Below are 13,160 nucleotides of genomic sequence, written 5' to 3'. Positions count from 1 at the left end.
TACAGAGATTTTTAGGACACTTTTTGAGTACATTTTTTGCACCATGTCAACTAGCAACCTCAATCTGGAGGCATCTGCTAAGTTAGACAACTCCAATTACGGTACATGGAAATACCGAATGGAGACCATTCTTATGCTTCAGGACAAATGGGAGTATGTCGATGGGTCTACACCTAGACCATTGGCCGATCCAACCACCAGTAGCTCTATTTCATCTGTTGTCACAGCACCAGCAACAGAATCTACATCGGGATCTACATCTACACAAACAGTTTCCGCACCAGTAGTAGATCCTGCCATTGCCCGAGCTCAAGCAGAATGGGATAAGAAAGACAAATGCCTATCACCTGATCAAGCAGAATGTGCAAGATGTCATGCTAGGACAGCTCAACACAGTCAAGACATCAAAAGAAGCATGGGATATGTTCACAGCTCTCTACGAGTCCAAGAACACATCCAGGATTCTCACCCTGAAAAACCAGATCAACCAGAGTTTCCGCAACAGTAGTGAAACTGGTCATGCTTATGTACTCCGCATCAAAGACTACAACAATCAACTTGCAGCAGTAGGAGAGACTATGAACCTCGCAGAAATGGTTCAAGTAATCCTGAATGGACTAGGAGAAGGATACGAGAATCTAGTCCAGAGTATTGTCATCCAACATCAAATTCCAACACTGGAAGAACTTCAGTCAGTTCTACTTGGTAAAGAACTCAGGACTCAGGCCATTCAAGCACGTAAAGATCATTCTAATGATCAGGCATTCACAGCTTCAGACAGAAGCAGAGGCAAAGGCAGAAATAGAGGTAGATCATATCAAAAAAGTGGTCATCATCAACAAAATGAAAGTCAGAATCAGCATCAGCATCATCCTCAGCAACATCAAAATCAGCAAAGAGGAAATCATTCCAATCGAGGAAGATTCCAAGGATGAGGGAATGCATCCACCAATGTGTCATTCAGTGCAACTACTGTCACAAGTTTGGACACTATGAAAGAGATTGCCGCAAGAAGCAGTACGACCAAGGCGGTCAATCCAGCAGTAATCGAGGGAATTCCCGAGGAAGAGGAAATCATCGTGGTGGACATTCTAGTCACAGTCATTTTGCAAATGAACATGGAAATATGTTTCTTGCAAGTGAGGAATTGCATCAGACTAATACAATGCACCTAGACACTGATTTCAATCCCAAAGAGGATTTCAGCTATCAAGTCAACCAAGTGGAACATGATCCTTGGTACATCGACAGCGGTGCATCATCTCATATGACAAATCATCAGGAATGGTTCACAGAAATGAAACCATTAAAAGGTCAGAAAAATGTCATCTACACAGCAGACCAGTACACCGAATCCAGTTCAAGGGACAGGTGTTATCCCTATGAACAATTTGATTGGTACAAAAGGATTAGTCAAAGATGTGCTCTATGTTTCGAAGCTCAGTAAGAACCTTTTGTCAGTAGGTCAAATGATGGAACACAAGTACGAAGTCATCTTCGACGGTGATGAATGCATTATTAGAGACAAATCCAAAAGATGTCAGCTAGTAGCAAAAGGTGTCAAGGAAGGACGCTTATACAGAATGCTAGCTACAGTACCAGATAAGCATGCCATGTCAGCTCGAATGCAACAGATGCCACTATTTGCAAAATGGCACAAGAGATATGGTCATGTCAACTTCAAGTACTTGTTAGATCTAAGGAATCAGAATATGGCAATTGGGATTCCGAAGCTACAGTTTCTTGGAAAGGTTTGTGAAGCATGCTGCTTTGGCAAACAAAAGCGAACCAACTTTGTCAGAAGTACCTCTCGTGCACGAGGTATTCTTGATTTGATTCATACAGATGTATGGGGTTATGCCCAGACCCGCAGCATCAATGGTTCACTTTACTACTTGACCTTCATCGACGACTACAGCACATATTGTTGGGTCTACTTTCTAAAAGAGAAATCTGAAGTGTTTTCCAGATTTTAAGAATTCAAAGCCATGGTAGAAAACCAGACAGGCAAAAAGATCAAGGTCATGAGATCAGACAGAGGAGGTGAATACATGTCTTCAGCATTCATGAACTTTTACAAAAATCACGGCATACGAAGACAATTCACATGTGCAGATACTCCTTAGCAGAATGCAAGAGTTGAAAGGAAGAATGGGACTTTAGCAGATAGTGCTAGAGCAATGCTTAGTGAAAAGCATCTTCCGAATCAGTATTGGGCAGAAGCAATAGCTACAGCTAACTACTTGCTTAATCGGCTTCCTACCGAACCCATACAAGGTATGACTCCTTATGAAGCATTCAATGGACACAAGCCACGCATTGGGCATCTCCGCATATTTGGTTGCATAGCATATGCCCACATACATGATGATCATCGCAGGAAATTGGATGCGAAGTCACGCAAATGCATCATGGTTGGCTACAGTGAAGAAAGCAAAGCATACAAATTGTATGATCCCATCAACCACAAAGTCATTATCTCCAGAGATGTAATTTTTGATGAGGAATCAGAATGGAAAACCTCACCTACACAGGAGATAGAAGCATCGAATTCACAGTCATCTACAGAACAGGTTGATGAAGAAGAGCAAGAATTGCCAACAACACCCCAAGCAGCGCCACAGCAGCTCAGACGGTCTACTAGGGAAAGCAGACCACCAGCCAGATTGACATATGCTCAGAAAGGCAAAGCAATTTAGGTGGAAACCACCAACTATGCTCTTATGACTACCATCATGGCTACAGAAGAGCCAGTGTACTTCGAAGACGTAGTAGACAAGCCAGAATGGCAAAATGCTATGAATGAAGAAATGGATGCTTTGTATAAGAATAATACTTGGAAATTATGCGACCCTCCACCAGGAAAGAAGGCCATAGCCAACAAATAGGTATACAAAGTGAAGTACAATCCAAATGGCAGTATTCAAAGATACAAAGCTAGATTAGTTGCAAAAGGATTTGCACAACAATATGGTCAAGACTATGATGAGACTTATGCTCCAGTAGCAAAGATGGATTGCATACGGTTCTTGATATCACTAGCAACACTCAGCAAATGGAATGTGTATCAGCTCGATGTCAAGAATGCATTTCTCAATGGTTATTTAGACGAGGAAGTCTACATGCAACAACCTGCAGGTTATGTTGAACCAGGAAAGGAGAACAAGGTTTGCCATCTCAAGAAAAGTCTATATGGCTTAAAGCAAGCACCCAGAAGTTGGTACAACAGAATTGACAAGTATTTTGCTGATCTGGGATACATGAAGTCCAATGCAGATCATACTCTCTACTACAAAGTTCAAGGGGAAGACATTACTATTGCACTTTGTATGTAGATGATTTGATTGTGACAGGAAGCAAGGATAGCTTCATCAGAAAATTAAAACAAGACTTATCTGCAGAGTTCGACTTGAAAGATCTTGGACTTATGCACTATTGTCTTGGAATTGAGTTCTGGAGAGATTCAGATAGCACATTTATGAGTCAGCTCAAGTATGTTGACAGTCTCCTGAAGAAGTTTCATATGGCAGATTGCAAGATTGCAACCACTCCCATGGAACAGAGTTTGAAACTTACTAAAGATTCAGAAAAGCCTACAGTCAATGACAGATACTATAGGCAACTCATCAGATCTCTTATATATCTAACAATCACACGGCCAGATATTTGTTATGCAGTAAGCTCACTAGCACAGTTTATGGCAAATCCAAAACAGTCTCATTGGAATGCAGCCAAAAGAGTCTTGAGATACATCAGAGGAACAAGACAGTTTGAGATAGAATACAGAGGAAGTCATCCATGGTTGCATGGATACTGTGACAGTGACTATGCTAGAGATCATGAGACTAGGAGATCGACACAGGGATATGCATTTTTCCTTGGTCAAGGTGCTATATCATGGTTGTCTAACAAACAACCAACTGTTTCTTTGTCTTCGACTGAAGCAGAATATAGGGCACTCACTACAGGTGCATGTGAGGCTATATGGCTCAGAAGACTATTGTCAGAAACAGATTACTTTGATGAGTCAAAGCCAACAACAATATACTGTGGTAATCAATCGGCTCAAGCATTGGCCAAAAATCCAGTATATCACTCTAGGACAAAGCACATTAATGTCAAAGAGCACTTCATCAGAGAAAGAGTGTTACTTGGTGACATCACTCTGCAGCATTGTGATAGCAAAGAAAATGTTGCAGATATCTTTACCAAACCACTCGATAAAGAGCTATTCGAGAAACACCGACTAGCTCTTGGTTTGATACAGAGGAAGGACATTCCCATTAAAGGGGTGTGATGGAATGTAATGCTCAGTCCTTCTTCGATTCCCCAAAATCATCGTCTTGAGGGAAGGCCTACTTCATGATGTTGATCTTGAGGGAAGGTGTTGAGAGTTCATGCTCAACATCATGTGATCATGTGTGCATAGCACCATCACGTGATCATATGTGCATAGCACTAACCTTATAGAGGGCTATAAAGGAAAGGGTTAGATCCGCTAGCCCTAACCCTAAAAGGGTTTGTATATATTCTATTTTTTCAACTAAATCTAGTGTACAATTAGTCATTTGTGGTGTGCTCTCTAGCTATGCCCTCTCTCCTCATCTCCACTCTTCTCCTCTCCCCTCTTCATATTTTGTCAGATGAGATAGTGCAAGTGGATGGAATTGTTGAAAAAAGTGGATAAGGAAGCATTTTTCCAACACAAACATTAAAGGCAATTGTCATCCATCATTGTAGCAATTTGTATCCACCACCTACACTCACTCTATTTAAAATATAATGGAGAGAAACTCTTCATCCACACAATTGTGTGGTTCTATATACATATAATTATATTTATTTATCTTTGTACTTATTTGTTTATGAAATTATGTTAAGTTTATGTTTCTAATAAATTGTGTATTCAAAATTAGTACAAATACATTAATTATAGTTTCATTATATATTTAATATAAACTAACACTTTTGACTTTTGCTCTCCATGGATATTTATCGATGTATATCTAAGAAAGTGAAAAACCCATGAAATTTATACAGAAAGTAGGTTATTGCTCATACTATGGAAAGATACACATATGGTAGCCAAGGTCCCAAACTAGAAGGATTATAGTCATTCAAAGTAATTCTTGCAATGAACATATATCCCATAGTTGCGCGTGTCACAAATGTGTAAGTATACATATTGCAATTGGAGCATGAGTTGATGACGCTAAAGTAAATTCATAGAAGTTAGAGCATGAGTCGGTGACACTATATAAATTCCTAGAGGTATGGAACATGAGTTGATGACATAATATATATTCATAGAAGTTGGAAAATGTAAGGCCTTTGGAAGACTATTTTGAGTGTAGCCAAACACAGGGCCGTCTAGAGGTTTGTTAAATGTATGGAGGTTTGGATGCAAGTCGACATGAATTTGTGAATGGAGGCAAGATGGGCAAGGAGATTGTCTAGTGACATCAAACTATGGAGTGGAGACATGCTACTGAAACAAGAGGCCCCAAAACCCCCTCCATCGTGAATGCTTGGGTGGATCTCAAGAAAATGTAAAAATACGATGCAGCGGAGAGATCGTTTGACAACAACGATAGTACACTAACAAGAGGATAGACACAATAGAGCTAAATTAAATTCTATATTAGATACAACTGATGGTGATGTCCACCCGTGGGCTCTCCAGTACAACTTCGATGGCAATCTAGACAGACTCTGGATGGAGAAGACTGGAGGTAGAGGTATTGGCATTCGATGATGAGGCTTGAGAAGTGGGCTCCTTATATAGCCCTTCGTAGTAGACCAATTCCACCACAATGGTGGGCTGGCGTTGGCACATGCATATTGACTTACCACACTGTGTGACGAAGTGTGAGGACGGTGGCACATGTTGCTTGACTTTCGCCACCGGCCAAAGACCATTGACCACCGACCATTGATCACACGTGCGAGGGCAAATTCACACGCGAATGATCGCACACATGCAACGGAGGGCATACCGTTGTGGGCCAGGGCTTATCAGCAAGCTGCAGACCTCACCGTTGGGGGCATTGCTCCCACACCCCCATCGAGGCCGCTGCCCCCAAGCCTCCGAGGAGTACATTGATCCTTCTACCATCTCCTAACCATCAAACGGTCACCATGGGACCTCACCTAGTGTCAAAACTAGGATCCTACCAATGTCCAGTGCTTACACCATGGCTTCTCCTGATAATGGGGGCCTTACAAAAGGGCACTATGCAACATTGGTGGTTACATATGAAAGGTAGGCATTGCACATATACCAACAGAAAATTTGTCAATTCCTTTACGTTCAAGCTTGCATGTATTGGAAAGTGGAGCTTCTCCTGCTCTTTGTCCATCTGAACTCTACCCTCCACTTCCATAGTTTGCCTTTGACTAAAGTCTTTATTGTAGAGCCTCTGAACAAGCTATCAACGATGTGCAACTAATTATAGCAATTTGACCTCCAAACAATTATGCATGTGACCGTGCTCTAAGGGAGTTAAAGGAGTTGGAGCAACAAAAACAAAAGGCTTCTCAAGACTCTCAGCAATTTCTCAATGCTCAAGCATGATGCAACGAAGAAGAAAACAAGAAACTTGTGGACTTTTGGCAAGCACCAAAAATGAAAATCTCCTCAAGACCCTCTCAACCTCTTGGTGCTCAAACAAGAATGCAAGGAAGACAGTAAAACTTTTTGGCTTCTAGCCCAAAAAAGATTGTCATGTTTTACTATAAAAGTGAATCATATATGTAGGATTTAGGGTTTACCACCACAAGACCTAGCAACAAAATTCCACCACTCTTCCACCTAGTGCCCTTATCATTTTGGCTCATCATGTGTATACCTCTGGTCCTTTTAAACTAAATCCTTATAAAAGAGTAAGCAACGACCATACTACATGCTCGAGCATTTTTGGCATGGTAGATGAACACCTTGCTTGGGCCATGTTAACAACACGTCAATGAAGATCACGTAATCACTCGAGTGTAGGGATGGGTTGTAAGCAACTGTGTTGATGCTAAATCTTTCTTTTTAGTTTTCCACCCACCATGTTTGGATTCGAATATTCGTTCTTTATGAATGCATTCAAGATCTATGTAAAGCTCTTTGCAAAAGATTTAACAAAAAATGCTAGTTGCAAATTAGTAGGTTGTCCCTTTAAAGGGTTTATTTTGCAAGACTTTCTAGTCACAAGGTCTATCACATGCTTATTTTCTTAGCCTTAAGCCCTTTTCAATCCATGTTATCATGGGAAAATGATCCTCTTACAAGCTTCCCATAGCTAAGAACTGGGGCAATGATAAGTTTAGACTCTAAAAGAACTCTTGTGGTTTCGTTATAAAAGAAATTTGTGGATCCCATCTGATCAATACAATGCTTGAAATACCAGTTTATTTGTGGGATTGGAATGCATTTCAATCACCTTCTTATGAAGTTCTAAGCACTTCCTTGTGGCATTGAAAGCTTGGAAGCCTCACTTCTATTATTAAAATCTTATTGGGGTTTTTTTGGGGGTTCATTTGGTTGATGCTCAAGCCAATCATAAGTAGCGACAAGTTATCTATCCAACTCATTGATAGTCTTCTTTCATTAATTCCAATGAGTCTTAGACTTAACATTATTGCATATGAAGAAACGAGAAAAAAATTGGAATATTCTTTTTTTGGGTAAAAACTGAGAATTTTTAATAAGTTTTCAAAAAGGTATTGCATGGTATAACCATGTAAAAAATAACATATAAAAAGAGGTCCAAATTTTGAACAATTTTTTAATATAAAATTTTAAAAGTGCATAATTTGGAACATTCTTCAAAGCATTAAAATATACACACATGACTTTTTTGATAATCATAGCACTTGAATCTTTTAGCAATTTTCTAGCATACTGTAGCTTAAAATGTTATGTATGTGATTTTGTTACTTTAACAAAATCACAAGCATTTAATATAATTAACTGGTATTCTCTCAAGATATAAAAAGTAATTATAAATTTAAAATATGGAAGCATGAATAGTCCTATTGTAAAATTGTAAGGATTTTGACTCAAAGCTTCAACATGTTAAATTCGGTTTTTTTTTTAACTGATCTTGTTTGGACTTGAAAGACCTTCCCTTCGCTCTTTATCTTCCCATCAAAGATTGGTTTTGAAACCAATCTTGATTGAGGAGATAAAAGAAAAGGCTAGGCCTTACATCCCCTAACCAAGACCGGTTTTAAAATCGATCTGGGTGAAATAAAACTTGCATTGGGGGATGAAATTCATCTCCTAATCCAAGATCAGTTTTAAAATGAGGTATGAATGTAAAATCCTTTGTCCTTCATCACCTCAACAAAGATCGATTTTGAAACCGATCTTGATTGAAGGCGACGAAGGCCAAAGGCTTTTACCTTCATCCCCCAATGCAAGTTCAATTTCACCTAGATCGGTTTTAAAACCCGATCTTGGATTATGGGACGAAGGTTAAATCCTTTAGCCTTCATCCCCAAAGGCTAGGCCTTACATCCCTTAACCAAGACCGGTTTTAAAACCGATCTCGGTGAAATTGAACTTGCATTGGGGGCTGAAATTCATCTCCTAATCCAAGATCAGTTTTTAAACTGGTCTTGGATTGGGGTATGAATGTAAAAGCCTTTGTCGTTCATCACCTCAACAAAGATCGGTTTTGAAACCGATCTTGGTTGAAGGGGATGACAACGAAAGGCTTTTACCTTCATCCCCCAATGCAAGTTCAATTTCACCCAGATCGGTTTTAAAACCCTATCTTGGATTCAAAACTGATCTTGGATTGTGGGACGAAGGTTAAAGCCTTTAGCTTTCATCCCCTCACCCAAGATCGGTTAAAACTGATCTTGGTTGGAGGAATGAAGGGAAAAACATAGGCTCTTTATTCCCTAACCAATATCTTATTGAGGCATGCAAGGCCTAACATTTGCCCTTCATCCCGCAAGCATGGTTGGTTTTGAAACCAATATTGTTTGGACTTGAAAGACCTTGCCTTTGCCCTTTCTCTTCTCATCAAAGATTGGTTTTAAAATTAGAGACGAAGGAAAAAGGCTAGGCCTTCCATCCCCTAACCAAGATCATTTTTAAAATCAATCTAAGTGAAATTGAGATTGAATTGGGGGATCACATTCATCTCCTAATCCTAGAGTGGTTTTAAAACCAATCTTGGATTGGGGGATGAATGTAAAAGCCTTTGGCCTTCATCACCTCAACAAAGATTTGTTTCAAAACCGATCTTTGTTGAGGTGATGAAGGCCAAACGCATTTACATTCATCCCCCAATCCATGATTGGGTTTAAATTCGATCTTGGATTTGGGGATGAAGTTAAAAGTCTTTTGCCTTCATCCCCTCAACCAATCTTGGATTAGGAAATGAAGGTGATTGCCCAATCCAAGTTTAATTTCATCTAGATCGGTTTTAAAATTGGTCTTGATTGAGGGATGAAAGGCCTAGCATTTTTCCATCATTACCCCAATCAACATTGGTTTCAAAACCGATCTTCAATTGGAGGATAAAGAGAAAAGGCAAGGCTTCTAGGTCCCAACAAGCTCAGTTTTAAAACAAATCATGGTTAGGGGATGAAGGGCAAATGGTTTTCATGTCCCAATAAGATATTGGTTGGGAGAGAAAGAGCCTAACCTTTGGTATTCATCCCTCCAACCAAGATCGATTTTAAAACCGATCTTTATTGGGGGATGAAGGGCCTAACCTTTGCCCTACATACTTAGTCAAGATCAGTTTCAAAACTAATCTTGGAATGGAGATGAGATATTAGGGCTAAATGTTGGCATGTAAATTTTCATTTGGATGAGGCTTTTTTTATTTTCGTGTTCCACTTACAATCTTAGTTATTAAAAAATGCAAAGTAAATGATGCATATGAAAGGTAATTGTGTATGGGTTTGTGTTGGTGTTTTGTTCGAGTTGATTTGACATTGTGTTGTGAAATAGGACATGGCAAGTAAGAGCACCAAAATGTCAACCAAGAAGTAAAAAGGAAAGTAAGTGGAAAGACTGGTGATAGTAGTGTAACTAACAAGAAGAGCAAGCCCTCCCAGGATGTTTGTAATGGTTGCAATGATCCACAGTGGGGATGGTATGTGGACACATATAGTGAAAGTGGTAAGCCTTTCAAGAACTTCCACACATCGTTTGTTAAAAGAAATCATTCTTTGGTCTTTGAAGATGTCGGGCATGTAACATGAGTAAATAAGGGTTGGTGGGTCAAGAAGGTGATGAGGCCATCTTCATCCAAGTTGGCGTAAAAGTCTACTAGCTGTCACTTACATATTATGTTGAATCAAATCATAAAAAGGGAAAGAAGGACTCGATCAAAAAAATGGGTTGGAATATTGTGATTGATGAAAACACAACTCTTGACATGATCGTTGATGCAATCAACACAATTGCTCAAACCATTAGAATGCCAAGAAAAACAGGTGAGGTTAATGTAACACTAGTAAATACTAGGGAGTACATGAATGAGCCTTGATGACTATCACTGAAGCAGAGCCATTGAGGATAGTGCCATTAGAGGAGGACATTATTGGTTGGAAGGAGAAAGGAGAGAAGGGAGACTTTTTAATAGTACTATCCTTTTGGGTCAGAGGGGTTCTTGATCCCTGTTATGAATTGTATACAAGCACCAATCGATTATGTGTATAGGCCCCTCACGAAACAACATGTTTGCAATTTGCCCAAAGAATTCTGCATGAATCTAAAGGACTGCTCCACTATAGCAGATGTGATGCCATATGATCCAAACACCAATTTTCCACTCACCAACGTGTCATCTAAAGACATATACACAAACTCTTATTGGGTGCTATTAGGGAAACAATCAATTGAAGCAGCTAAAATTTTGCAATTGACTAATTTCTCGATGATAAAACAAATCCAAGGTGTTTATGCAAGAAGAACTACAAGAATAGTATCGAAGTGTCCAAAGAAAATGTGTCGGGTAATTTCACAAAAAACACTATAGTAGAGAATTGGGAATTCCCAAAAGATAAATATTTGGTCACATGGTCAAATCTCAAGCCCTTACTTGAAACTATAATCCACCCTAAACACTATATTCAAGAATCCTTACAAGTCCCACTTTCAAATAAGGGATTAAAATTTTAGCCACATGGTCAAATATTCAACCCTATTTAAAAGTGGGACTTGAGAAATTCTCGAATATAGTGTTAAAAGGCCGATGAGGAACATAAAGGATGCGCCTTATGCAAAACGACTTAAGTAGCTACGAAGTTAATGAGTTGCATTTGGGAGGCCAGAGAAGCCTAAAGCTAGAGTTGCTAAAGGTCATCAATCATGAAAAGAATGGGATGTAAGCATTTCTTCAATCATTCTATTTTTGAAAGTTGGTATCTTTGTGACATTCTTCATTGATGATAAATATCGGTTTTAAAACCATTCTATAAAAAACGAGTGTCATTCTATATTGTTTTTTCTTCTCTCTTCCTTGTGTAAGCTCGGTTTTAAAACCGATCTTGAGAGCAGTGTGTCATATATGCTATATTACTATTGTGTAGGACTTTATTGATACTGTGAATGCATTTTTCGATAAGAGTTGAAACCAGAAAGATGTTCATATGATTATATGTTCAGATGATCTCTTCCAAGGATGGATGCAAACCATGCATAGATATGTCAAGGGAAATTTGCCAAATCAAAAGGGTGAGGTATTCGTCCAAGAGATGAGCACAATGCCCCGCGCACCCCTCATCGTAGCAACCCGAACTGAAATGGTTTTATGACATCACCGATGACAAGTATCAGATTATATTTGGATATTTTAATGAGTGGTTGAAAGACATTCTAAATCCTAGCAAGCCGACATATGCGATGCTACCTGAAATTGCTTTGACATTCCTTTCTTGGATACATAACTCTAAATTCGTTACCTTCAGGCAGAGTGTGAAAGAGATGCCATGAAAGACTATAAATACTGGAGGCAAGATAGAGGGACTAGAGAGTATGACCAGATACACAGAATAATGAAGAATTGGAGTTGTTGTTTTTGATATGCAAACACCTTTGGAGCAAGACTGGAACGTGTCTTTCTTTGAAAGATTCTTTAGAATGCTAAATGAAATTACACACGAAGCACTCAAATATGGATTACTCGCCTTTGTTTTGGTTAAAAATGGTTCCTATTTGTTAGAAGCAATCAAAGGCTTAGACTTGCTTAAAATCGATCTTAACATCCCCCACTTTGTTGACTATTTAAAATCGATCTTAACATCCCCCACTTTGTTGACTATGAGATGTTGAGATCAGTTTTGAAATTGATCTTCTATTTGGAAATGTAACATAGAAATCACTTTTGAGTTGTAGACATGAATTTAGATGTGTATGGAAATGTAATGTCAGATTTGCTTTTGGGTTGTGATCAATGCCTTTTCAAATTAGAACATACAAATTGTATTGTGTGATGATGAGACAAATACAAACTATATTGTGTGATGATGAGACACTTGTGAAGATTGGAGATATAATCTAAGACACAAAAATACACCATTGACGATGTGAATGAGAAAATATAATGTAAATTTAGGCTTACATTTTTAAAAGTAAGCATGGACAACATTCATTGAATCCTAACTTCACACCTGGATACTTTTGCATGCCATGACACAGATGGAAATCGTCTGCATATAGAAATACCACATAGACAAAAGTTTGATTATTCAATGGAACACATACAATGTTCTCCATCTATGAGAAAAAAGAAATTACTTATACTTGACATGAATGGAATTTTTCTCCTCAAGTCCAATAAGCCTTCCAATAAACACAAAAGCATACAAATTTTTTAGAGAACATGGATTGTGCTTCAAAATGGGTGTGTATAGATTGTTTGAGCACTTTCATGTGGGCATATGGTCAATTGCATTGATCAAGAATGTGAATTACATGGTTTATTTGATGGAGAAGCTTGCAGAGAAACAATTTCCATTCTACAAAATTATGGGGCAAGTCACAAGATCAATGCTACAAACCACTTACAAAGATGTTATATAGATCGGACAAGCCAGTGTTCAATGCATATTTAAACCCTTGCTTGCCCTTTGGGAAATTCTAGTAGTAACACCTTACTTATTAATGATTTGTCCATTGAAGGGGTGTGTAAACCCTGGAGAAAATG

This window comes from Dipteris shenzhenensis, chromosome 23 (assembly GCF_047967505.1).
Source record: "Dipteris shenzhenensis isolate YYH24624 ecotype China chromosome 23, Dip_SZ_1.0, whole genome shotgun sequence".
Lineage (NCBI taxonomy): Eukaryota > Viridiplantae > Streptophyta > Polypodiopsida > Gleicheniales > Dipteridaceae > Dipteris > Dipteris shenzhenensis.
The sequence above is the reverse complement of the archived record's forward strand: the minus strand, read 5'-3'. Positions refer to the sequence as shown.